This window comes from Marmota marmota, unplaced genomic scaffold (assembly GCF_001458135.2).
Source record: "Marmota marmota marmota unplaced genomic scaffold, marMar, whole genome shotgun sequence".
NCBI classification, from domain to species: domain Eukaryota; kingdom Metazoa; phylum Chordata; class Mammalia; order Rodentia; family Sciuridae; genus Marmota; species Marmota marmota.
Genome location: NW_026000185.1, coordinates 4,265,671 through 4,291,035, shown reverse-complemented (window position 1 = coordinate 4,291,035; position 25,365 = coordinate 4,265,671). Strand labels below are relative to the sequence as shown.

The 25,365-nt window shown below is 53.7% G+C and overlaps 1 protein-coding gene across 3 annotated transcripts in view; it reads left to right on the top strand.

Moving 5' to 3' along the window:
• The window catches only part of Rbfox1 (RNA binding fox-1 homolog 1), a 1,613,147-nt gene that overhangs the window by 288,773 nt on the left and 1,299,009 nt on the right, over window positions 1-25,365 (top strand). The window contains exon 1 of one of the 3 annotated variants that reach the window (XM_048790123.1): window positions 9,940-10,061. The exons of 1 other annotated variant lie outside the window; for it this stretch is intronic. The gene's annotated coding sequence lies outside the window, so the exon portion shown is untranslated. Of the gene's footprint in view, window positions 1-9,939; window positions 10,062-17,712; window positions 17,788-25,365 lie in introns of those variants that run through there. One more of the 3 variants, XM_048790125.1, reaches the window with a different exon arrangement.

Sequence of the window (25,365 nt, the reverse complement as noted above, 5' to 3'; positions counted from 1 at the left end):
AGTCGCTTAATTGCCTACGGAATAACAGCAAGCAGACCCGTCCCGGAGCCGCGGAGCACGGAGACCAACCAAAGCAGGAAGAGGTAAAGAAATCAAATAGACCGATGGCCTTTTCATCGACAGACGCTCATGTTGGTTCCCCTTCTTTTGTCAGCCCGTTAGTGGTGGCTGACATCTGTGAAAGGCTTTTTAGACTAAAAATAGAGAGGGATGGAGGAAAATTCCACCTGCCATCTTAAGGAATGCGGGTGGCTTGGGCTTTGCTTATTTTTACCCCCTTTTGTCCATTATAAAGGAACGTGTTGGGCAGACGTCAGGTTCACGACTCAGGTGACAGTGACTCGAGGATCGGTGCCCTTCACGCTCTCCAAGTGGCTGCTCCGTCGCTGTCTCTTCCCGCCCAGAAGCACCAACGTGTGCCCAGCGGTGAGCCCTCCTCGTGCCTGTGAGTCAAGCGGGGCTTCCATGGAAAGAAGCTCTGAAGGCCCATGCCACCGTCCTGGACAGAGTCGAGTCTCCGAAGCCTGACTGGTTCGTTCTTCCTGTTACCTCACATCCCTGGTCCCAGTCCTAGTTGGGGCTCCAGAGACTTCAACTGGCACTTCCTGGGCGCTCCCCTGGGCTCTCTGGGAATACATTTCATGTTGTGGGCGTGATCACTCCAGACACCAACACTTACCTCCTTCCTGGGAGTCGAGAAAGCATCGGCCACCTCGCGCCTTCAAAGAGAAAGGGGGACCCCAGCACGAAGTCCTCCAATACCAAAGCTGTGCTGAACTCCTCCTGTGCTCCCGCGTCCCTATCCCCTGTCACTCTGCTCTGGGAGCACTCACTGGTGTCCACATCAGGAGCCTGGGATATCTGCGGCATGGCGTGTTGTGCGTGCGTGTACACACGGGTGTGTAGGGGGGTTGAAGTCTCAGATCGCCGTTCTCTTCCCAGACGTCTGGAACCCGAATCTCCAGTAGGGGGTCAGGGATCTGGATTTGGACCAGCCTTTCCGAGGTTCGTGCACACACTGCAGCGTGACAGCTCTGGACGCGCAGACGTTCCTTCTAGAGTCTCACAGGTGACGAGAGACATTGGGGGTCTTGCTCTTCCTGGGCGCATGACTAGCTGCGACCTTCTCCATAGGCACATTGAGCACACAGAGGAGGCCTCACGCCTGGGGCCTGTGCCTAGGCACTTACCTTGGATGTGATGCAGTGTGGACTTCTACCCACCAGCACCCGAAGCTCCTCGCCTGCGAACGCCCGCTGGTCCCTGGATGCCCCTCTGTCCATGCCCAGGGCAGCCCTAAGGGTCAGGCAATCATCCTCTGTTGTACACTGACCTCCCATGACCCCTAAGCCGTGGTTGATGGGACTCGCTGTGGAACTCCGTGACCACAGGGCGTGTGCCCCCTGGGTCCTGGAACTGGGATCCTAACTGGCTTGGCACACTTAGGCTGGCCTCTGTCCCTCCTTCGATTTCTGATGCCGGCATCGGCCATGCTTTCCTGGGCTCACCTCTCACACGCACCACTCCCTCACAACCACCCACCGAGGTCCCCTCGGCCGCTTTTGGGGGGCCAGGTGAGTGCCTGAGGGAGGATGGGGGAACACCTTGAGCCACCCTAAATGAAGGCCTGGGAAAGTCCACCTGGGGAGGCTGCAACGGACGGAATCCCACGTCCCGGAGGAGACCGCCCTTGACCGAATACCCACGCTGGGTCCTCCCCAGGCTCCTGTTCAGCTTCCAGAATCTTGGTTTTCAGCCATTGACTATTTCTTCCTATCACCTGCTGTGCAGTCCTAAAAGGTATTCCCCGTGATTATATTTTATCTAGAAGTTTATGCCTCTTAGGTGAAATTATAAGGGATAAATAAAAGTGGCTTGTGCACCAGCGGGCGCCGGCCACGCGCACTCTGCCTGGGACTTAGAGGTTTCCTGCTCAGCATCCACCTCCCACCAGCGCCACCGCAGACGCCTGTTTTCCTTGTAAGTTTGCATATTTCTTCCTAAATGGACTAGATATTTTCACTTACCCATTTGTAATAAAATGGCTGGGACTTACGATGTAGCACATGCACCTGGAAGGAACCGAGCGCGGCCCCCCTGCGGCTGATCCCGGGACATCTCCCCTGAGGGGTTGGTGCATTAAGGTGAAGCTGTGTCTGATTATAAATTCATTAACTATTTACACCTCGTCGACTTACACCTTACTCTGTTCCTTGACAAGTCTCAATTTTAACCTTCATGGTTGACTTTAAACAGAACTATGAAAACAGCATTTATATTTTAAAAAACGATTTTTTACATGGACTTAAAATATTTACATTGTTTTTTTTCTGTCTCATTGGCCTTTGGGTCCCCTTTACAGGGGTTCTGGAAGTACGGCAAAGAATACCTTAAGGATTTTAAAATGACGTCTCGAGCTTGCTAAGTCTGTAAGCTTGGAAAATTTGCTTCTCTTCTCCGAGCCTCAGTTTGCTTACCTATGACATGGGAATAATGACTCCGATCTGGCTTCAGGAGAAGAGGCCGTGCTCAGCCCTGGGCTGTGGAGGGTGGGGAGCTGTCCTTGGCTCCTCCAAGGACCTGTGCTGGTGGCTGGAGCACTGGGCCCGCTGCAGAGACAGAAGGCGTGAGCTTCAGCCCTGGAGGTGCAGACAGCCGCGGCCCCGCGGAGACCACACTGCCGTTCTTTAGGGTGACCTGCTGGAGAGTGGTCACTCGGAGGCCACCCCTGACTTCATGGAGCTGATGCCCGGTGCGTGGTGTGATGCTGAGGAGCTTCTCATGGGTGACACTGTAATTCCCAGGATGACATTGCGTGCAAGGCCTTTGCTGAGCTGGGTTTCAACCCCACATCAACTGCTGGTTTGGCAACAGCGAGCAGGGGCACTGTGCCTCTGGGCCGCAGCTTCCTCCTCTGGAAGAGGAGGCTGGTGGTAAAGCCTGGTTTGGGGAATGGCTACGAGTGCCCTCTAAGGACTCTAGCCGAGAGGTGGACCTGGCCCCTGGGACGCAGGCGAGCTGGTCCCAGTCCCTAGTCCTTGCACGTCACAACAGCTGTTCTCGTGCCACTGTGTTGGCAAGGACACTCCAGAGCACGGCTTCTCACCTGGGGACGTTTGCCCCTGGGGAGCATACGGGGGTCTCCGGGGACACTTCTGGTTCTCTCAGCTGGATTGAGGGGAGGAGACTGCGAGCAGTGCTCAGGGAGCCCCTCCCCAACCAAGGGCTGTGGGGCTCGCCATGCCCCCAGAGCCGAGGCGGAGAAGTCAGCGTGAGGCCACGAGCCATCTTACATGGCCACGCGGTGGGTGGGGGAAGGCAGTGTCACTGGCAGGGCGTGCCTGCAGCAGGAGGGCCCAGCGGCGACTGGTGCAGCAGCCCACAGCCTCGAGATGTTCTCCATTCTGATCTCCTCGGCACTGGCTTGTCTGAGGACACAAGGCTGGTCACAGGCGACGGCAGGTCCGAGGTCACATCCACACAAGGACACGTCTGGAGGTAAAGAAAGAGACGTCATTTCGTGTGCCTTTCACTTGGATCCAGACGGTGTTTCCTAAAACACATCAGGGACTGTCTCCTAGGCCGAGGACGTGGGTCTTATGATGACGCGTCACCCAATGACTTACAGGGACAGTTGTTCTCATGCAGGGGAATGGAGTCAACGGCAGTCAGGATCGCTGTATTAATCCCGTCACCAGGGTCATTATCACTGCACTGTCCCCATTTCCCATACGGGGAAGTGGAGGACCCCTGATGTTTACACACTCTCACTTAGTTCTCATCACCATTAAGTGGGAGACAGGACGATATGAAAGCAGTTCATCTTACTTATGGACTTTATCCGGGTATTTCTTGAAGATGCGTGACAGCGTGCTGTTTAACCACTAAGCAGCCTATCAACTACCCTGCCGTAAATGCAGGACATAGTTCAGTCTCTACTTCTTATTGACCAAACATTCAGGGATCTTTTCTTGATTCTGATCAAGCTCAAAATGTTTATTTCCAAACTGCTTTCTACATAAGCAGGCTCCCTTTGATACTGCCAATTTCTGAACATCCCTTCATTCTTACTTCAAGACCAATTGATTAGGATTCTCTACGATCCTGATCACAAATCAGCAAGTCTATGTTTGCCTTCATGGACGGTGAGTCCCAGGGCAGAGAAACCCAAGATGATTGATGACTCACAAATACAGCTGTTTCTCAAAACAGACTTGGTTTTGAATACCGGCCTAACTATTTGCCAGCTCTGTGAGTTTGGCCAAGTCGTTGGATTTCCTCCTCCTTTTAAACTTTAGCATACTCATCTTTAAAAAAATAAAAATAAAAAACAAAAATCATAATAGGAGCTATGCCTAGAGTAGTGATGTGAGAATTAGCTGAGATAATACAATAATGGTGAATGCTTGTTGTTTTTATCAGTGTTCTTCTGTTCATTGCTGTTTTCTTATCATTATTTGGAGGACATACATAAAAGACAAGGGATGAGGCCAAAGAGGAGAAACCATCTTGTTTATTATGTCGTAGATATTTTAAAACAGTATGAAAGTCTGTGTCCCTTAGGAGAAAGGGACCACACCCCTGCCCACTGGATAGTCAGTTCATTGTCAGAATTAAAAGACTTGGTGCAGATCGAAACCCTGAACGATGTGAGTTCACTCAATCAATAACTGGATATTGAGTATCTGCCATGAGCCCAAGGGTGGGGGGGTAGATAATATAAGGTGCCATCCGTTCCCCTGTGGTCCTCGGATGGCTTTAATTAGCTCATTAGGCGACCCAGACCACGGTAAAGCCTGGAGCCCGAGAGCCCCAGGACAAGGCCGGTCTGGCAGAGTATCGGGATGTGCAGTGACCCGTATTGAATCAGAGTCGTGCAGAGTGGCACCCTCTCTTCTGGGCCTTCTGTGGAAAGGTTTTCTTGGGAGGAGAAATGAAAAGATGCTTGGATATTTTGACCTTTTTTTAAGTTCATGTTTAAAAATCTTTATCCTGTCTGATAGACCACCGATCACCCCTAAAAAGCCTAGAGTGTTTGGGAGGGATCTACTCCCTAGGTTTCACTGGACATCCACACTGACCATCTGGAAAGTTCTTAAACATAGCAATGGGCGGGAAATGGTCATTGGAACATCACGGCAGGCACAGTGATGACCAGGGCCTGGGCAGTGGGCATGGTGGGTCTTGGCAAGCCTTGGCGTGCGCCCATCAAGGGCTCCCCACCATCTGGTGGTCCATTCAGCACCCTTTGTGAGATTCCCCAGCCCGGGTCTCGGGCCTCATCTTTTGTAAAAACGCCTTCGTTACTGCCTTATAGCTGGGCATCATGGTGGGTTCATTCCGACCCAATCATACAGGCACAAAATGTGATTTGTTCCATTTCATTTCCCAACGCTTCCTCTTCCCCTCCCTCCCCCCATTTCCCTTCCTCTGCTTTAGTGGTCTTCCTCCTATTTATTTATTATTTCCTCGCTGGTGCTTTACGGATATGCACACAGGTGGAATTCACTGTGGTATGTTCACATACATACATGAAGAAGAGCCAGATCATGGCATTTTTCTGATAAGTGGCTGGAGCCGGAGAACGTCGCGCTAAATGAAATAAGCCAGACTCAGAAGGTCAAGGGTTAATGCTTTCTCTCACATGCGGAAGCCAGGGCAAAATAGGGGGGAACTAGGAGGGAGATGAGTGGAGTAGGAGAGGATTGAGAGGGAGGAGGAGGGTGGGCAGAGGGAGGAGCTGAAGAACGGATCGGCCAGCTCATGCTGGGCACAGGGACGCCACCTTCCGTGTTGGCCGCCTTGCCCACCTGACCACCTCCAGCCCCCGGAACCCAACCTGATTCTGTTGATAGGGAACAGGTCTACTGTTCCTTGAAGGAGCTGCACAGTTGCTTCAGGGCCTCTCACCAGAGACATTCTTCTCCAGGATTGTCCCTCGCCCAACTCCTTGGGTGACTCCTACTCACCTTCTCTGTTTAGGGTTGTGTCCTCTGAAATCCCTGCCTGACCTTCCTCTCCCCACCACCCATGTTGGCCATCTGCTCCCACTCAGTATTCGACAAGTCCTGCCAGACTTTGGGACCCCTTGTCTTGATGTCTGCTCATCCTATTAGATTATAGGCACAGACTGTGCCTCGTTCATCTATCGGTGGCCTACAGGAGGCATTGGCTTTGAAACAGATGGATGCTGAATGGCTGCAAGAATGAAGGACTGAGTGAATGAGCGGGTTGATTTCACAGCTCGTGCCCAGGTGGCACATCCATTTAGAACACCACCTGCTGCAGCAGGGAAGCAAGGTCCACCAGACATGTGTTGAGCTTATTATGTGGCTGGCCCCATGCCCTGGGGAACAAGTCCTTGACACCTGGGCCTTTCAGTTTAGTGGAGAAGAACATAGCCGACTGGCACAGAGTTATCCAGGGAAGTTAAACACAGGTACGAGAGGCAGTGGAAAGAACGCCTCATCTGGGCCGTGGGGGTCAGGGAACAGGCAGCAGAAAGTGATGTATAAACAGAGCTCTGAGAGATAAGCAGAAGCCACCTAGGAAGCGTCCACACGTTGTCCCAGGCGGGAGAGACAGTACGTGCAAAGGATGAGAGACCAAGAAGAAACACTGGATCACGGGGCCAGCTTCCGAAGAGCCAGATAACCCAGGCACTTAGAACCTACTTAGAGGACTTTCGACCTCATCTTGGGGAACTAGGAGGAGCCATAGGAAGATTGTAAATTGAAAAGTGAGATAATGGAATTTACAAGGCTTCAAAGTCATTCTCACCACCACCCCCTTTTAAAAAATCTTTATCAGCTTTATCAAAGACAATGCTTCTGACATGTGCTTCTACCAAGGATTGCAAAGTGTTGTGCATGTCCAGTAGAAGGAGTCAGAGCCTCTTGCTGAGGACTTGCCCTGGGCTGTCCAGGGAGCTGTCCAGCGCGCTGTCCAGCGCAGCAGCTCTCCTGACCTTGCTTCACCTGGAGGAGTGACAGGAGAAGACCCCTTTGTGGACTTGGAGAGGCCGTAGGGAAAAAGAAACTAGCGCTTTCAAATGGACAGCCTGTCGGCATGTGACACCGACGGTCACTCTCATTTTGTTTTAGATCACAGTGGGTATCTCCCTGGCTCCCCTTAAGCTTCCTGGAGCCTCCCAGGGACGCAGGTACCAGTGAGTCATGCCCTGACACTCCTGCTGATGCATCTAATCCTATTTCCACTCCAAGATAAAGAAATCAGACCAGATTCAGACTGACCTTGATTTTCAGATAGTTGAATACATTTTATTTCATTTCCAATGGTAAAAGAATGTATTAAAAAATAAAAGGGCACAGCGATTACCCATTTTAGTGAGACAACAGCCCGTGCTTCTGTCTTGAAGGATTGCATTCATTTCCCCGCCTTCTGGAATAAAAATGAAGTAGTATAGAGAAGCAATTCCTGTTGGTGAATTGTCACAAAACATTATATTTCAACACAACTTCCCATTAACTGCCATTTATTTCTTCTCTCATTATTGATAATTTGCTTTTAAATTGAGAATACCTCTTTACAGCCCATCTCATCTCCCTGCCTTGCTAGACAATTACATTTAAATTTGGTGGCTTTCCCATTGTAAACATTTTCTGGGGGAAATGATTATGATGTTACTAACCCAGATTTATGGCTTCATTGTGTTATCACTGAAGGATAAGAGACTAGTACAAAATTTAAAAAAAAAAGCCCAGTTGTTTACATACAAATATATTATTTTCGGGGTCCTGAGAAGCCTCTGGTAAAACCCAACCCAAATGGCCAAATCACTGGAGCCAATGGCAGATTTTCTGCAAACTTGTTTTCTCAAAGAAGAATAAAATATTGCCTGATCTGAAAAAAAAAAAATTCCACTTGTGGTTAGGAGATCCCTTTGTTTTATTTGAATGTTGGAAGGAACCCTAGTAGTTACAGAGGAACTACTGCATCTGCCTTTGGGAGGCTCTAGGAGAGGGACATGTACACCATGGGACATGTATAATATGGTCTGTCCTTTGGAAATCTCGCAGTCCCACCTGGAAGAGAAGCCAGGCCCAGGCCCAGTCAAGCCAGGGGCCAGCCAAAAGTACAGGAGCCTCAGCTCAAGTGCTGGAAGCTGGGCTCTGGCCTTGTCCAACCCCAGCTGTCCTTCAGGAGGTAGGGCTGCACAGGGGCTCTTCACAGACAGGAAGCAAGACCTGTCTGGTGGTGGCCCTGCTTCCCTGCTCACTCTGTGACCTTGAGTAAAGGTTACAGCCCTTTAGACCACAAACTTTATTGTGCAAAATAATCACTGAGTATGTCTGTCCAAAAGAAAGAAAAAAAAATGAGGGAAAGGAAGGAAGGAAGAAAAGAAAGGAGAGAGGGAAGGAAAAGCGTCTCTGGCTTGGGTCCAGGGTGGGGCTCAGGAAAGGAGAAGTATTGGTTTAATGTCTGGAAGCCTCCTTTTTCTGACTGTGAACCAGACCAACCCATAGTACCAACTTCACTAGTTGTGGAGCAAAGAGAAAGCACCGTGAAGTACCTTAGGGGACATCTGAGAAGTATGTGCTTACTAAGTGCTAATGGCTGTGAAGGAGTCCCTGGGCTTCTGGCTGCAGGACAACTGCCAGGAAGAGAACCAGTCTCTAGACCCTTCTGGAGCCCCTACAAGAAGAGGTGGCTGATGGGAGTGCAGGGCGGGGGCCACCCAGCGCTGGCCAACTTTTTGGAGCTGAAAGAGCATTCGATGTGTGCCAGTCCATGAGATTTAAAGATTCACCAGAAAACTTCCCCAGAGCAGAAGTGGACCGGGGCAAGAAGTTGACACCCCTTGGTGTTTCTCCTGGGGAATGTCTTCCCCGATTAGGGGTCAGGATGCAGGAGGGCGCTGGTGCTCCGTGAGCAAGCTCACTTTGGGACAAGAACCTGAGCACAGGAAGGACTTGGGCTCATTGTCTCCCAAGACAGCTTTCACCTCTTGTCCCCTTTAGGTGAAGTGACGGGGGCACTGGGTTGCCTGTCCACCAGGGCCGCTGGAATCCAGGGCTGCACGCGTGACCGTGGCAGCGGTGCTGAGGGAAGGGGGAGGGGGCGCTCCCTCGCGCACCGGATTATTTTTGGCTCCGCAGCCGGGGCTGCTCGCTGCCTGTCGCGCGCACACACACGCACGCACACACACACACACACACACACACGCACACGCACATACATGCACACATTTTCTCGCGCGCTCTCTCGCTCTCCTTTGTTTATTTTCTAATCTGTATTTTTGTTGGAAGATCTCTCCTTCCTTCTCTCCCGCCCGCCTGCGAGCGCTCCTGCGGACCGACCCGGAGCACACTGCTCCCCCGTCACTCCAGCCCCCTCCCGGTCTCCGGAGCGCGGGGTTTGAAGGTCACCTCCTTTCCAGTCCCCCTGCGAGCCGCTCAGCTGCTGCCTCCTCCTCCTCCGGCTGGAGCCCGTGGCTCTGGCTGCGCCGCCCTGAAGCGGTTCTCGCAGCGGCTGCAGGGAGGACAGAGCCCGGGGTCGCGCAGGGTGGGGAAGCCCAAACTCGAGAGGGGAATCCCTCCCCTTCGCCTCAGCCCCCGGCAGATCCTTCGGAGAGGCGGGCGCTCCGCCAGCCCCGGGAACAGCAGAGGCGGCGGCGGGCGGCAGCGGACCCACGCGTGCGCCTCCGGCGGAGAAGGNCGGCGGAGAAGGAAGCTGTGAGCAGCGCACCGGCATCTGGAAGGGACAGACCTGCGCCCCGCCCCGGCGAGAGAACTCCGAGCCTCCAGCCCAGGCAGAGCTAGGAGGAGCGCCAGAGCCCCGGGACTGAGACCTCGCGCTCCAGAGCCCCTCGCAGTGACAGCCAGGGCCGGAGCTGTCCGCACCCTCGCCGCGCCCAGACAGGGGCACGGGGCCGGGCTGACCTGCCCGCGGAAGTTGCGGCCAGTGCAGGAGAAGCCAGCACCCGCCTTAGCAGCCTCTGGCTCATGGTGAGCGTGGCTCGGGGAGCAGAGAGCGCAGGGGACTTCGGGGGTCTGGGGCCAAGGAGAAGGCGATCGCAGCCAGGCTCCCGTGAGTTCTAGGTAAGTCCAGGCGGAATCGTCGCCTCTGCACCCCGTGACCCGGCCCAAGGGGTTCCAGGGAGGGGAGAGTGGGGTCTCCAAGAGCTGGCCTCCTCCCAGTGCGAGTCTGGGCGCGCTGGATGCGAACTTTTTTCACTGCCTGTAGAGCAATCTCAAGGCACGTTCCTCCCAGGGGGACAAGACCCTGAGACCCCAAGCGTTGCTGCCAGAGCATGTCCGTCTCCGCCCCAGAGCGCCCCTGGGAAGCGCCCAGGCTGCCCCCTCCGTCCTCCCTACGACTCCCCAGGTGCGGGCGCGGCAGGGACCTGCCTGCGCACTTGGGTCCTTCACCCTGCAGGCTAGAAGGGTGCCCTCGTACACCCCAGGGTCTCTGCCTCTTCCGCTTCCCTTCCCAAAATCCGAGCCAGAAGGCATCTCCGTGGCCTGGGAGGAGGAACGGAGGCGCGGAGCCCCTGGTGGGAAGTGGGGAAGAGAGGAGGCTCGCTGTGGGGGAGCAGCTATGTTTATTGGCACTAGGTCAACGCCCGGAGCTGCTGCGTTCCACCCCAGCGGAGGAGGCCGGCTTGGAAACTCGGGATGCGGGAACTCCAGCCGAGTCCCTGGGTCCCCGGGTGCTCTAGAGCACCTTCACTCCAGGGGCACTCCCAGAGGAGAGCGAACGTCTGCGCTGCGTTGGAGCACAGGCCGGGACTCGCCCCGGTCCGCTCAAGTCTTCCCATGGTCCAGGGATGGAGGCGAGGGCGGGGCTGGCTGAGCGCTGTTCCCATCTCCCCACGGCCCAGGGGGCCACCTGGCTGTGAAGCTCCTAGCGCCTCGGAGGCACCAGCTTCAGTCATGCAGAACCCGGAAGCTGTCCGCCTGGGAGGGGAGGGGAGGACCCTGATCCCGCCCTGCCCAGAGTCACCAACTCGGTTCCTGTTTCCAGGGAATAAGAGGCTCCTGGGTCTTAGTGGGCCAGAGACAGGGTGCTCTTGCCTCCCCTGGGGCTGCTGGGGCTGGGGCTGCTCAGGAGCTTGGAAGTCCTCACCAGGGGCGTCTGGGAAATTGGCTCCCAACTAGGGGTCTTCTCAGTTGAAACGAGGGGGAGGTGTGGAAGAGCTTTGAGCTTTAAGAGAAGCTATCACAACTTGGGTTTTCCTTTATAATAATAGTGGTTATTAATTTTTACTTTGAAATCAAACGGGGAAAGAGAACTGGCCTCCTCCACCCAAGTTTTTTGAGGTTGCAGCCCACTAGCCCTCCCTACTTCCTTCCCCCCACTCTGTCCTCCTTCCTCCACTCTGCACTTACCATTTACATTTGCTACAAAAGGAGAAAGGAAAAAAAAAAAGATGAGAGGGCCTGGATCCTTTGAATTTTTAAGTGACCATAGTGGGCCCCACTGGAGCCATTGGCTGGTTGATTTCTGGCTGAGATTCTTCTTCAGAGGCCTGGGTCCTGGGACCTGTGAAGGGTAACTGCCGGCACACAGCAGGGCTGATGCCAAACCTTCATGTTGGAGCTTATCTACTTCCTAGTTGAGTTGGGTCAGGAGGAACAGGGTACCATTCGTCATGATGCTGGAGGGCACCTTCAGAGCACAAGGCAGAACTTCGCGGCTGGGGAGAGCAGAGTCCTGGTCCTTTTCCTGCACCTGTGCGACCTTGGGCAAGTTGTTTAACCTCTCTGTGTTGCTGTTTATTCACCTGTAAAATGAGAGTTTCTGTAGTAGCTCTAGCCCTACAGGGTTTGGGTGAGAATTAAATAAAGGAGCAAGCACACAGAGCAGGACCTGGCATTGTGCCTGATTATGTTAGTTTTCTTTCCAATAGATTGCTCTAATTTTTGAGCTTTAGGACAGCGAGTGGGCTAGAAAACACAGGTCTCTTGCCTCATGCACATGCATTTCCTTGTAAATAACAGATTTACATGTGGAAACAAAAAGAGAATTAATCCTACTGGGAGGTAGCTGACTGAAGCTTCCAGCTCTGCGAGCTCCAGCTGGCCTGGCCTCCTCCACCGTGTCCTCTGCATGTTCCAAGGAGGCCCAGGGACAGCTGCCCACTGGCTGGGTGGTAGGTTGGTGGTGTTTGACTCATGGTCTTGCCAAGCACCATCTAGCTGCAATTCCAGTTTGGTAGCAGTTGTACCTTCTTGGGATCGGATGGAAGGCCTTCGTCTCCCTGCCCTCCCGGGATGAACGCGTTGCCTTAGTAAAGGTTCCTTAATTGCAGACTTGCTCCTACGACACACGGAGTATTTTGAAAACACAGGAATCAAAGAACCGTAGGAGAGGCTTTGTCGATCATGTATCCTGTGACTCACATTACAGTGACTGTACTTAAATATGGAATTCTGTGACAGTATCTAACCCTATAAGAACAACCATGGTCATCCATTGTCCATAAAAATCATGAGTGTAGGAAGCAGATACCTTGATCCGGGCTTTCAGCCTTTAATTTTCATTTTACTGTGCTGAGAACCGAATACAAGAATGACCGCTGAGCAGGTTTTTAGGTGTACCAACCCAGGGTCACTGACCACAGGGACAGGGTGGTGCAGCCAATCTCCAGGGTGTGTGGTCTTGATGGCGAGAGGAACTGTTCTTATGGGAAGTATCAGACATACACACTCCTGGGAGCCGAGGGCAGAGGTGGTTGCTGGGCCTGAGAGGAGGGGGCAGTGGGATTTATTGATCAACAGGTATGAATGCCTGAGTAAGTCTCGATCACCCTGTCTTTACCCCTGGTGGCTCCTGCACCAAGGGGAATGTGGGGCTGACGGGGGGCTGCTCCTGGAATTGACCTTCCTGCCCTGTCTTCTCTGGCTCATCATTGATGCTGTTTTCTGAGCTCCTCCTCCATGTCAGAGCACACATGTCTTCCAGATAGCCTCACTGAGGCCCCTGATGGGACTTGAGAATAAAAAAATAGGTTTAGTCCTTTCAGCTACAGCCACACCAAGCCATTATATTTTATCAAAATCCTTTCAGATGTTTTTTTTTTTTTAAATTCAGAAAATTGGGTCTGCTTGTATGTATGTCTGACATTTCACCTTTCCAAAAATTAGACCATTTTATTTTCATCTTTAAGCTGATGGGTGGAGTAATGAACACATGCCAAGAGGGGAATCGTATCTGACACAGAAAATGCTTTGGGGACGCGGCGATTTCCCAGTGGCGTGTAAGGAGACTATTGAAATCTGAGTACATTTGCTCTGAAGGACACACTGCGTGCCCTGCCTTTGCCCAGCATGGGAGTTCACACAGTAAGCACAATTCCCAAATTAACACCAGCTCGGCTGACGTTCCTAAAATCCTGGGGTAATCTGTCACATCCACAGTCACCCACGTTGTTGCGATAAAGACCTCAAACGTGGAGATGTTTTTAAAGAAGCCATGAGACTCTCCCTGATGCCTGCCTTCATTATTTAAGATACTGCCTCAAGGCGCATAAATTTTAAAACTTTAATTAAAGAATCAATCAGTGATGGAGCTTCAAAATGAGGGGACCCGGCAGTTTCAGATGACATCATCGGCAAACCCGTTGGACTGGGTTGTAGGGCTGGGGGGATATTCTGAAAAATGACATGTGGGGTTAAAGGAGAGACAGCTGTCCCCATATTTGGGTCTTAGCTGCTCCGAGGACCATCTGTACCACTGGCTTGGCCTCGATTACTGGACAAGGGGTGTGCGTGACCCTGGCCTGCTGCTGCAGAGGGCTATGTCTGTTTGGGGGGGATGTTGTTTCTTCAAACTGTACCCTGTTTTGGTCACTGTGCTCCATGGCAAGACAGAGGGGACTCTGTTCTCCTGGAGCCTCTGTCCTGGGGAAAGCCAGGTGATAAGCAGGAGATGGAAAGGCATTTTTATAAGGGAGACGGCAAAGGTTGCAAAAGCCCCAGTGGCATTGGGATAGCGAGGGTCTCGGAGGGACCCTCCAGGGAGGGGAAATTTGAGCTGAGTCCTCAGTGAAAAGAAGGCGAGGTTGCACATGGTCTGTGCCTCCCCCCAGCTGCCTACTGTGCGCCAGGCAGTGTTCACGGCCCTTGTGGTGACCAGGGACCCCTGGATGCAGTGACCAGCCCCGTCCTGGTGCAGCGTCCATCCTAGGGCTGCCGTCTGGATGGAGGAGTGTCAGAGGTGGGCCCAGCAAGCACAGCATGAATGCAGGTGGATGCTCTGGGCCCAGAGGCCAGCTTAGGCGTCTGGATGTCATTCTGATGAGAGATCACTGAAGGTTTTGTGCAGAGACGCCGTGGTGTCTCCCTGGCAGAGACGGGTGGGAAGCGTAGTCGCATTCTTTTGAGATGAGTGAAGAAGGAGCAGGGCGCTAGGCAGCTCAGGGTTCCGCCTGTTCCTCTCTGTGGCCAGGTTTGCCCAGTGGGCCTGCCAGATCCCCAGACAGATCCCGGGACATCCAGGAAACGAGACTCCCCTGGTTGCCCTCTCTTTGGGCTCAGGCCCAAATCTTCCATTCAAGAAGAAAGATTAGGGGCTGGGCTGGGGTGTGTCTGCGGGAGAAGATTGCCCAGCATGCAGGAGGCCCTGGGTTCCGTCTCCAGAGCAGAGAGAGAGAGAGAGAGAGAGAGAGAGAGAGCGAGCGAGCGCAGGGGGAAGCACCTCATTTACCTGTGCAGCTCCATGTGGGTGGAAGCCCCCAGGGCACAGCTGTGACACTTTCCTACTTAGCTGTTCTCGCTCTGGGCCACCCCTTCAAGGAGGCAGCCGCCCGCCATGTCCTTTCTGTGCGTGGCTGACAGCTCTCCTGGGAGACCCCAGAGAGCAGAGAGCGGTGACACACAGATCCCCTCTTTTCCCTTCACGGATCCTTTGTCCTGTGAGGTTCCCTTTCAGGGCTTGGCCCTGTGTGTCTCCATTGGTGGGCGTGGCAGTAAGAGTGGCTGACTGTGGGGACCCCGTGCTGCTGACAGGTTGGTCTTTGGTGGCTCCCCTGCCCTTGGACGGTGGAGGCTCAGTGTGCAGGGGTTGGACCGGGGGCCAGTCCACTGTCTTTTCACACTGACCCTGGAGCCGACCATTCATCTGAACCCGGGGCTGCGCTCTGCCTGCGGGGTGCGCCGTCCTGCCCCGGCGAGTTCACGTCGGCTGGACACTTCCTATGGCACAAGGTGCACCGAGAATTTCACCTCCACGACTCCGCGAGGCACTGGGTTCCTGGCCACCTCTCCCACCCCGTCCCCCGGTTCGGTCCCTGCTCGTCCCCAGCTTGCAGCTTCGCTCTCCTGTGCCCCTAGTTGACGGCCCCTCCTTGCGGTCGTCTCAGGGTGCTTTATGTGCTCTCGAGGGACTGCTTATCCTCTCTCTCGGGTCGAGCCAGGTGGGCCATGGAGCACCTGCTCGGACGTCACCGAAGCCCTAGCATCCAGCCAGCCGTGTCCCAGACACGGAGGCGCATCAAATGGAAAGGAGTCGTTCCACCTGATGCTTCTAGTGCACTTTGAGGTTCTTCCTCTTGAACCCCAGTTTGCAGACACGGGGTGAGGGGGAGGCAGGCTTCAGTCTTCTCGAGGACAGTGACAGGTCAGCTGCACCCCCCGGATGTGGACTCCGACAGGCTGAGCCCAGCCCTGACTTGGCCCCTTCTGCTGCCTTTGCCAGTCTCGGGAGAGCGGGGAGGCCACGTAGCGCAGTGGTTGGGGTCTTGCCGTTTGGCTGATTGCTCTGAGAAGGGATGCAGAGCCCGTCAGGGCCACGAACGGAGGACAGGGCACTGTGTCTGTCTCCTGCAGTACATCATCCCTGTCACTGCCGTCCATGTTGGGGCAGCCTGCTCTGGAGGTCTGCTCACCTGCAGTGTGGCTCTCGTTTGGCTCCGTCTGACCTCAGAACCCTGAAGCCCTGGGCAGCCCATGGCCCTCGGGCTCTGTCTCTACGCTCCTGCGCTCCGTGTATGTCTGAGGGAGGGCCTGGGCCCCCTGTCTGTCTCCGGGCAGTCCTTGGACATCACACACAAGGCCGGAGCTGCTTGCTGCCTGCTCCCATTGCAGCCCCTGGACGGCTGTTGACGCCGCCTGATCACTGACACGGGGACAGCTCCCCTCTGCATTTCTCTGAGAACCAAGCGAGGCCTTTGCCGACGTCATGCAACCTCTTCACTCCTTGCTGGTCCGACTGTCCTGCAGATGCTGATGCCTCTTCCCTAGGACGTCAGAGCTGAGGGCTTTCAGAACCAGCTTGGAGTGCCATGAGAACCCTAATAGTACTGGTCAGTGGTGGCTCCTTCAGGCTAGGGCTTCCGGTGAGTCTTTCATGAACTCCTTATCTCAGACCACTATTATGCCCATTTTACAGATGCGGGAACCGAGGCCCAAAGAGAGACTTTAGCCTCTACAAATTGTCTCCAACATCCTTGCAGGATGTTCTGTGGTGACAGGCACATCAGGGGTGTGTGTGTGTGTGGGGGGTGAGGGGCCAGCAGAGGTGTCCTGAGCAGGCACTGGGAGGTGCAGGGCGGGGGCGGGGGGCTAGGTTTTCAGCAGCAGACGATGGGTGGAGCTTCCTGGCCCCATGACCTTGGACTTCCCTCAGCCTCTCTGAACCTCCATCTGCCCTGTGACGGGTGGTGATAAGTCTTCCTCTGTTGCACGTTAATCTGATGATTTGTCAGTCTTACAAAGTATTCTAGCCAAGTGCCTGGCACCTAGTGTGTGTCCTGTGTGTGGAGCGGTGATGCTTCTATTTAGCTGTTTATTTGATTACTGCTGTTGTTTAACAGGAAGGATATTGCTGCTGGTAGTGCCAGAATCTTGCATCTCTTTAGGTATCACTTGGGACCAAACAGCTAGACCCCAGCCATCGCTCAGAATGTGGTCCCTCGGTGTTCGTCTGACTGGAGCCGAGGTGATGAATTGGGAGTGAAGGGGAAGAACCCCACGTAGCTGCCAAGCGTGGTTGAAGGAGCGACAGACTCGGCCTCCACGTGGAGTCCCGCCCGCCGAGGGCTGCTGACAGCGGCCATATGCACGGGCTCTGAGTGATTGGCAGAGAGGAACACTAATTTATTAGACTCGTTATGAGAAGTGACAGAGCAGGGTGCGGGGGGCTGATTCAGCATCCGTGGCCCTGGCCAGACCCCGCTGGTGCTGGCTGGGTGTCCTTGCCCTCGGGAGCAGCCCCCGGCCTGCTTCTGGGCCCGCGGCCTGTGTTGAGCAGCCTGTCCTAGGCTGGGGTGTGGCCTGTCGCCTGGGCACTGTGGGGAGCACTGCTCTCCCTGGTCATCCTCAGCCAGCAGGTCCAGCTCTCTGCTGCTGATGGCAGAGGCTGTGACACCCTGGAAGGCCGAGCGTGAGGAAAATCCCCCAGGGGCGGAGCACAGGGTCAGGGAAATCTCAGAGTTTCCTTGGGAACCATACAGGGTGTGATTGACACTCTCCTGAAGATGGCAAGGCCCAGGAGGGTTTCTGGCTTCTGATGTGGGAGGTTGTGGGTTTGAGCTGGTGCAGGCGGATGCTGCCTGAATAAGGGGAACAAAGTGTTGCCTTCCCAGGTGCTGGCAGTTGGCTTTGGAGTCTGAAAGGCTTTGGGAGAACCAACTCCCTGAAAAACAAGGTGCAGGAGGTCCAAGGCTTGGGAGCCAAGTACGTTCAACACTGAGTCCAGATTCGGTCACCTTTTAGCTGTGTGACCTTGGGCAATTTGCTGTACCTCTCTGAACCTCCACTTCCCTGCCTGTTAAAAGGCAGATAATTGTGCTTTTCTCGCCACATACGGAAGCTCCGGAGTGAGGTAAGCCGGTGGCTGTCGCGTAAGACTTCTCAGTCTTCTCTATCCACTTGTTTACCTTGTGGTGTTTAGATATAGGGGGTTTTTCATGCCAAGACGCTTTGATGTGAAAGGTCTGTGGTTTGTGTGTCTGTGGTTCTTGGGAAGATGCTGTGTCTCCTAATTAATTTCATTTTGCAAATGGAACAGACCTAGTTTTGTTTGTGTGAACTTAATGTAACCTTTGAAAACCAACGTGCCTCTGTGAACTTAGTTGAGCTTCATGAGAAATATTTTCTAAAAAGCCACATTTCCTCAAATTTTAAAAGAATCCACGTTGCAAAGGCCGATGGTAAAAGAGCAGACCATTCCGTCTAATGCTGGAGGCGGGAAGGAGCAGAGTGCAGGTGGAGGCCCTGGGGGCCGGGAGGGGTGGCTTGGGAGGGGCCACCTGCCCTCTCTGGGCTCTGTGGGTGGGGCCTGTCTCCTGTGCTCCAGGACCAGGCGGAGTCCGTCCCAGGTCCTGGTGGGATCCATGTCCCAGAGTCTCTGGAGGGACTCGGTGTCCCTCTAAGAGGCCTTCCAGGAAGCGCAGGGCTGGTTTCACAGTCCGGGCTCAGGGGCACCCAGGGTCCGGCAGCTGGGGCTTGGTCTAACCCACTGCCAACTCCAGTTTGCCTTCTTGCCCTCGTTGTAATTCGTCTGTTTGATCGTAATCTGCATTAGTTGTTTTATTAAAAGTCTCCCTACGTCGTCTCAGGTACTAAGAGAGCAGTACAGGGCCTGGGAGGGAGGTGGGGACTGGAAGGTGCAGTGACAGCGGTCCTCTAGAGCTCGGGCGTCCTGCTGCAGGGCCTGGTGCCTCAGCCCAACGGGAGCTGAGCGTCGGTCCCGTCCCGCGGGCGATGGCAGCCTTCTGGTTTTCCCGGACGTGCTGGGGCTGCTCGGGTTCCTCGTGTTGGGTCCCTTGCTGCCCGTTCTGTGCCCTGGGCGGACCTTTCCAAACCGTGCTCCCTCCGGCGGGAGACCCCGAGTCCTGGAGGCAGAGGAAAGGACAGCGGGGCTCTGACCTATAGTAACCTCATGGAGACAAGAGACCTCCGTGTCCTGAGAGGGCGGGTGGCCATGGTGGGCAGGAGGGGCAGGGAAGGTCTCCGTGGAAAGGCTCGAGGTCACTCTGAAGCTGAGGCCGAACCCCGAGAAGGGCTTGGTGGGTGGGGGAGGGCGCCAGTGTGCGTGGGCCCTGGGCACAGGTGACGGGACGGAGCTGCAGATGCCTGGGAGGGCCGGCCAGGCAGCCCTGGGCCCAGACCCCCATGCCCTTTCTCCTGAGATGGTGAGAGGGACTTGTCATCACCACCAATGTACGGAAGACCAGTGAGACACGCAGTGGCCAGGGGGACCTTGAGGAAGGGCACGTGTGCACGTGTGCATGGGTGTGCAGGGGCAGTGCCCACGTGCCCTTTATGCCCACACACACCAGCACGTGTGTTGCAGGAGGAAGGGGAGGAGGCGGGGCGATACCTGCAGAGTGACCGATGACTTAGGAACCCGTGTCGCTGGGCATCCTGCTGGAGACGTTGCAGAGCACAGATCCGAGTGGCCTCCGCCTTCCCTCCAGGACCAGACCCTTTGCGTTTATCTGGCACCTTTCTTGATTGACAGCTTCCCCAAGGGTGGAGCCAGGCCTGGCCTAGGAGCACACCAGAGATGGAGTCCCTGTGTCCCTCTCTGTCCTGCCTTCCTGTCCCCTCCCTGGCTGTGTATCAGTGTCACAGGTTTGATGGCATGCTGGGGACTGCGTTTGGGATCTGACCATTTTGGGGGCTGTTTCTAAGGGTTTGTGGGCAGCATCGGGGGCCCCTCCGGCCCTTCCCGAGGCTCCCACTGCAGGGGCCCTCTGCATCCTGCTGCCTGCTGGGCTCTCGGGGGTCCCCTCTCTCGCTGGTCTCGAGAGAGCAGCATTTGGTCTTGTTTTCCTCCCTCTAGCACAGAGAGGGTGTCCTCGCCCCGGTCCTCCTCCGCTCACTCACCCTTTCGAGACAAGCCTTGGTGGAATTCCCATCCACAGAAATGAAACCAAGGGCAACAGCTCCCGGACCACACGGGCCTCCACCGGCCTCACCTGGGAAGAAAGGAGGAGGACTGCTCCCCCCGCAGCGCCCCAGATTGCTCTGCTGAAGGAAGGAGGGGTCCAATCCAGGGACGAAGAGGCTCTGAGCGCTTGTTCCTGGGTGATCCTCTCTCCATGATTTTAGGCACTGTCCTGGGAATATCAGTGCTGGCAGGCCGTGCCCGCCCGGGCCTTAGTGCATGGGACAGAGAGGGAGCAGTGTCCGACCCAAACGCTGTCTTAAGAGATCTTATGAAATGCCAGCAGATGTCAGTGTGCTCTTGCCGTTGGATTCTTTCCTTGGCACTCTTGTAAGGCAGCATTAAGCATCTTCAGTAGCAAAAGGACGCCAGCACACTCTTCCCGGAGTCCTCGGTGGAGACGCCTCGAGGCAGCGTGTGGCAGGTTTGTGGGGAGACCCTCAGAACTCCTCATAGGAGGGTTCTCCAGATTATCCAACTGTGAGATACGGTGCCGTCTTTTCCTGCTTTTCCCAGAAGAGTGGTTTCAGAATCAAAGCCTAGAGTTGGTTTTATTTGCCCCTCTTCTTTCCAAGCCATTGTTCAGAAACGTGATATCCCAGGATCCAGCTTGGCTCTGGCTCTGCCCGTGGCCACGGCTCTGTATTTGAAAGCTGGAGGTTTGCAAAGCAGAGAGGAGAGAAGGCTGGGTGGGGTCATGGTGGGCCTCTGAGTTAGGCTGAGCGCCTCCTGCAGTTTTTCTTGTTGTCATGAGTACAAACAGCTGTGGGCTAAGAGTCAGCTCCTCTGCGGACACTGTTGGGCTTAAAAATTGGGTGCAATTAGGCAGAAAAAGATTCACCTCAACTATTTAAAATTATTAATTTTTAAATGGGATAATTTGCAAGCATTTAGGAAGGTCAAGTGCTAAAGAAGCAAGGTGGTTTCTAGGCAAGAAATGATGCATTTAACAGGGCGTGCTTGATGCTTGCTTTGTTTATTTAATAGTGCACCTTAAAATGGCCCACTACCTTTAAAATGCAAGAATATGCAGAGAAAAACTGATCTCCCTTGTATTTGAGTCCCAGCTCATGGGAGCCGAGTGCTGTTATGGTTTCTCATGCACGTGTTCACAGATGTGCCACACGCGTGTGGAGACATTTGCACCAACATGGGATGGCTCCGCAGATGCACACCCACCCTGTGCTGTTGCTATGTTTATTTATTCTGATTTAGGGGTATGTTTTAGGGATTATTTTTCCAGACCACTACCTACCTTTCTCCTCGGTTCTGTTGATGGGTGTATAGTATCCCACTGTGCATATTTAAGACCCACTGTTTAACTGGGCTCCTTCTGGTGGGTGTTGTCTCCATATCCTGTTACCTAAGGGCTGCACGAGGCATCCCTGGCCAGCACTGCATCCCTCATCCGGGAACTCCTCTGTGGGATAAACTGAGTGACACTGTGAGGCTGGGGGATACGTGCCTTTAGTTGGTACTGACCTTGGTGCTTCGGCTGAAGCACACCTTCAGTCACTGGGGATGGGGGGATTCAGAACCACAGGAAGCTTTCGGGGGCTCTTATCTGGCCACCGTGGTGTCAGGCCTGGGACCCCTATGTGTTATGTCCCTGTTGGAGCCTGTGGCCTTTCTTGTCACTGATGTGCTTTGCTGACACTTAGCACCTGCCAAAGACTTTGTTCAGAGCTTTGATCCCATTGTTTACATTTCAGTCCCCAGAAGAACCCCAGGGAGTAGGCCCTGGTTCAGAGCTCAGGACCGGGGGAAGGACAACCCAAGGGCTTTGCTCAGGGTCCCAGGGTGAGCGGCCAGGGGAGGCACCCGCGGGTCCCCCAGCCCCACCCCTGCACTGCCCTGCCGCCGTGTGGCCCAGGCACAGGGGCCAGGTGGGTGCTGATGTCAGGGTTCAGCTCAGCTCCCGGGCACCCTGACTTGGCTCAGAGCAGCATGTGCTGCAGGGGCCGAGGGACGTAGGGTAGGACGTGAGGCTGCGTCCCTGGCCTCTGCCTTGTAGGTGGCAGCAGCACAGCTCCTCCCTGGCCCCAGCAACCAGGGACGCCTCGTAGAGTCCACCGAGGTCCCCAGGGAGGGGTGGCCACAGGGGGGAACCTCGGGCTCCGACAAGATCACGTGTGCATCCCGCCGCGGCCACAGAGACCTGGACCTGAGGATCCACGTGGTCACTGACGGCAGGACATCTTCCTGAGGCGTCCCAGCTGAGGGGGACTCGGTGAGTCCCTGTCCAAGGGTGGGACAGGTGGGAAGAAGCCACGGGTGCTGCCAACCCCCCGTCCACGCTTCGTCCCCTCCTATAGCAACCCCAGCCCCGCTTTGTCTTTTAAAATGTCGTTGGGAAACGTCCATGAAAAATTGACTGGAAAAAAACAGCCTCCAAGAGCCACGTTCTCCACTGGAGCCCAGATTATGCGTCATGGTTTTTCTATCCACGTATTTCCCTTTGGTGTCAGTGACGGTCTACATGAGGATGGCAAGAGCCAGGCACAGTGACACCAGCCCCCTGCGCAGGCCGACTTTGATATCACCCCCCACCCCCCAGTGACACCTCCTTGGAGCCCTGGTCCCTCACTCTGGGCCCCACCGCCAGCCCATTGGAATTACTATGTGAAATGAAATTTATTTGCCATCCCCATTACACGGTGCCTTTTTGGTTGAGCGGAAGGATTACGCCTTCCAAAGAGGCAGGCTTATCACGAGGCCTGAGCTTATTTTTCAGTGACTCCGAGGAAAGTGCTGGATGGATAAGAAGAAATGTCTATTCTTAAGGCGTTGGGAATTAATATCCCGTTTCATAATGATAATTGGGATCCCAAGGGAGGGCGTCCTCGTCTCAGGCATGTCACAGAGGCCACCTCCCTGCGCAGGGTGGCTGGTGTCGCGGCTTCTCACTTGCCAGAGGACAGCCCCCTTGCCTGGAAGCCCCATGAGGTGGCTGACAAGACACTTCCCTCAGCAGAGCATGGACATTAGCAGGCTGAGGGACATGATTGGAACTGTGTCACTTCTCAGCATGAGGCATAGGAGGAAAGTTTGGACCATCCCAGACGTCCTGTGGTGACCCTGAGCTGCAGAGCAATGAGGCCAGGCTGCGGACGAAAGGACCCAAGGTTCAGTTCTGAGCACAGAAAAATTAAGGGGGTGGTGGTGCTAATGATCCCTACTTGATTAGTATATCATTATATATATATATATATATATATATATATATATATATATATATATATATATATNGCCTCAGCACTGAGGCCCTAAGCAACTCAGTGAGACACTGTCTCTAAATAAAATATAAAACAGGGCTGGGATGTGGCTCAGTGTTCAATCTGTTACCAAAAAAGAAAGGACTTCTTGATCTTCCAACTGTCCTTTCCATTTTTTTTTTCTGTTTATGATGATATCAGAGCTTCTTTTGCATGGAAAAGCTTGTCCTGTTGCTTTAGGGGCAGGAACTCTAAGAAGCTTAAGCTAATCTTTCTGTGAATCTCAGCAGTCTGTGTCTTTCCTTACCCTGATACAAATCTGCTTCCCTGTTCTGTAGGTTGCTGGGTTTATATGAAGCTGGAATGCTTCCCCTTCTCTTACATCTTTGATCTTGATATAGTTCTTGAGTGTTATTCAAATATTTAAATAAATTTATTTTTAGTTATTTTAAGTACATCTTAAGGAGTTCCTTCAATGTTTGAAATTTTTATAATGGCTGAGGTTAAAATTGAAGACATTGGCAAATGTTTAGCCAGAGGTTCTCCACTGGGGTGATTTTGCAGCCAGGGGAGATATTTTGGGTGGATGGAGGGCATCTAGTGAGGGGCGGCCAGGGATGCTGCTCCCCATTCTGCAATGCACAAGACAGCCCCCCACGACAAAGACCTATGCAGCCCCAAATGTCGGGAGGGCTAAATAAAATATAAAAAAGGGCTGGGGATGTGTCTTAGGACAACGGGAAACCCTGGCCTACATTTGGAGAGCAGACAAAGCTCATTGGCTAGCCTGCCTCTCTCTCTGAGTGTTAAACGTAGACCAGGCACATCACCATCATTACATTCCTTCCTGAGACAACAGCCCTTTTTCAGTATTGCAGCTGCAAATGGGTCAAAGCTATGTATGCTTCTCGGCAGTCCAAGGACTGCTCTTCCTGGTGGAAAACCTCCTGTGAGAACTTGTACTTTGTCCTACACAACTTCATCCGTTGGCTTAGCTGGTGATTAGCTTTAATTGCATCACTCTTGCGGTGTCACAGAGATAACTGTGTGTCATTTGACATCACCCATGAAATGGAAAGCAAGGACAGAGTCTGTATCCGGGTCACGGCAATGAAGGCTTTCAAGTTTTCCTTCAAAATCTCAACATTTTCGTTTTCTGAAGCAGTCTCGTTGCTAATTTGGGATAATGAATGAAAAAAACTTCTCATTTAAAATAGTCAAAAACGCATGTCAGTGTTGGTCCTCACACTATGAGGACCAACAGGGGCTTCAGAGAGAGTGATCTGATCAAAGACCACAGGGGCTTCAGAGAGAGTGTTGCACTCAACTTAGCCTAAAAACCAGTTTTGTTTGTTTGTTGGTACCAGGAATTGAACTCAGGGGCACTTGACCACTGAGCCACATGCTCAGCCCCATTTTGTATTTTATTTAGAGACAGGGTCTTCCTGAGTTGCTTAGCACCTCGCTGTTGCTGAGGCTGGCTTTGAACTCGTGATCCTCCTGCTCAGCCTCCAGAGCCACTGGGATCACAGGTGTGCGCCACCACGCCCAGCTCCCCTGCCAAATTTAAAGGGCTCTTAGGTGGCGCTGTGACCATCCATGACAGCATCAGGTTTTAGATTTTCTTGGCTCTTTGGGGGGCATGAGAGAATTCCCACAGAGCTGTGGCCTGGGTTCAGAGACTCGGCCCACCTGTGTGCAGACACCTGACACTGAAATGGTCTTCCATTCATCTGCCTCGGTCCCAAGAGAACAGGCAACAGCGTCTCAGGAAGAGAGGCCCTGCATCAGGGAGTGTGTCTTTGCTCCCAAGGTTGATGGTTTCCCTTCTCCAATTTGAGAGGGTTTATTCCGTGGGAAAGAGGGACAAGTATCTTCTAAGAAAGGATTTCCTAATGTGGGAGGGAGGCGTGGACGCACTTCAGGGGTTTACTGACACTGCACTCGGAATTGCAGGAATAATTTTGTTGTTGCTGATGCTGAGGATGGAACCCAGGGCTTTGTGATGCTAGGCAAACACACTGCCTCTGACCTGTACCCCAACCCAGAATAAATGGTTTTTTTAAGGGGGGGGGACAGAAGGCCCATAGCTTGCTATTTCATTGTTTATTTACTTCCATTGATTTTTGAGATTCTCAAAGTGCTGTGGGACACACACTATGAAGAACTCGGGATCAGAAACTTTTGTACTGTTTTCCCAAGACCCAAGCGGAAGGAAAGAGAGTCCCCACGGTGTAGCTCAACCACTACTCCTGCTTTAACTTTCTCCTGGGAGCCTGTGCCCGGAGGGGCG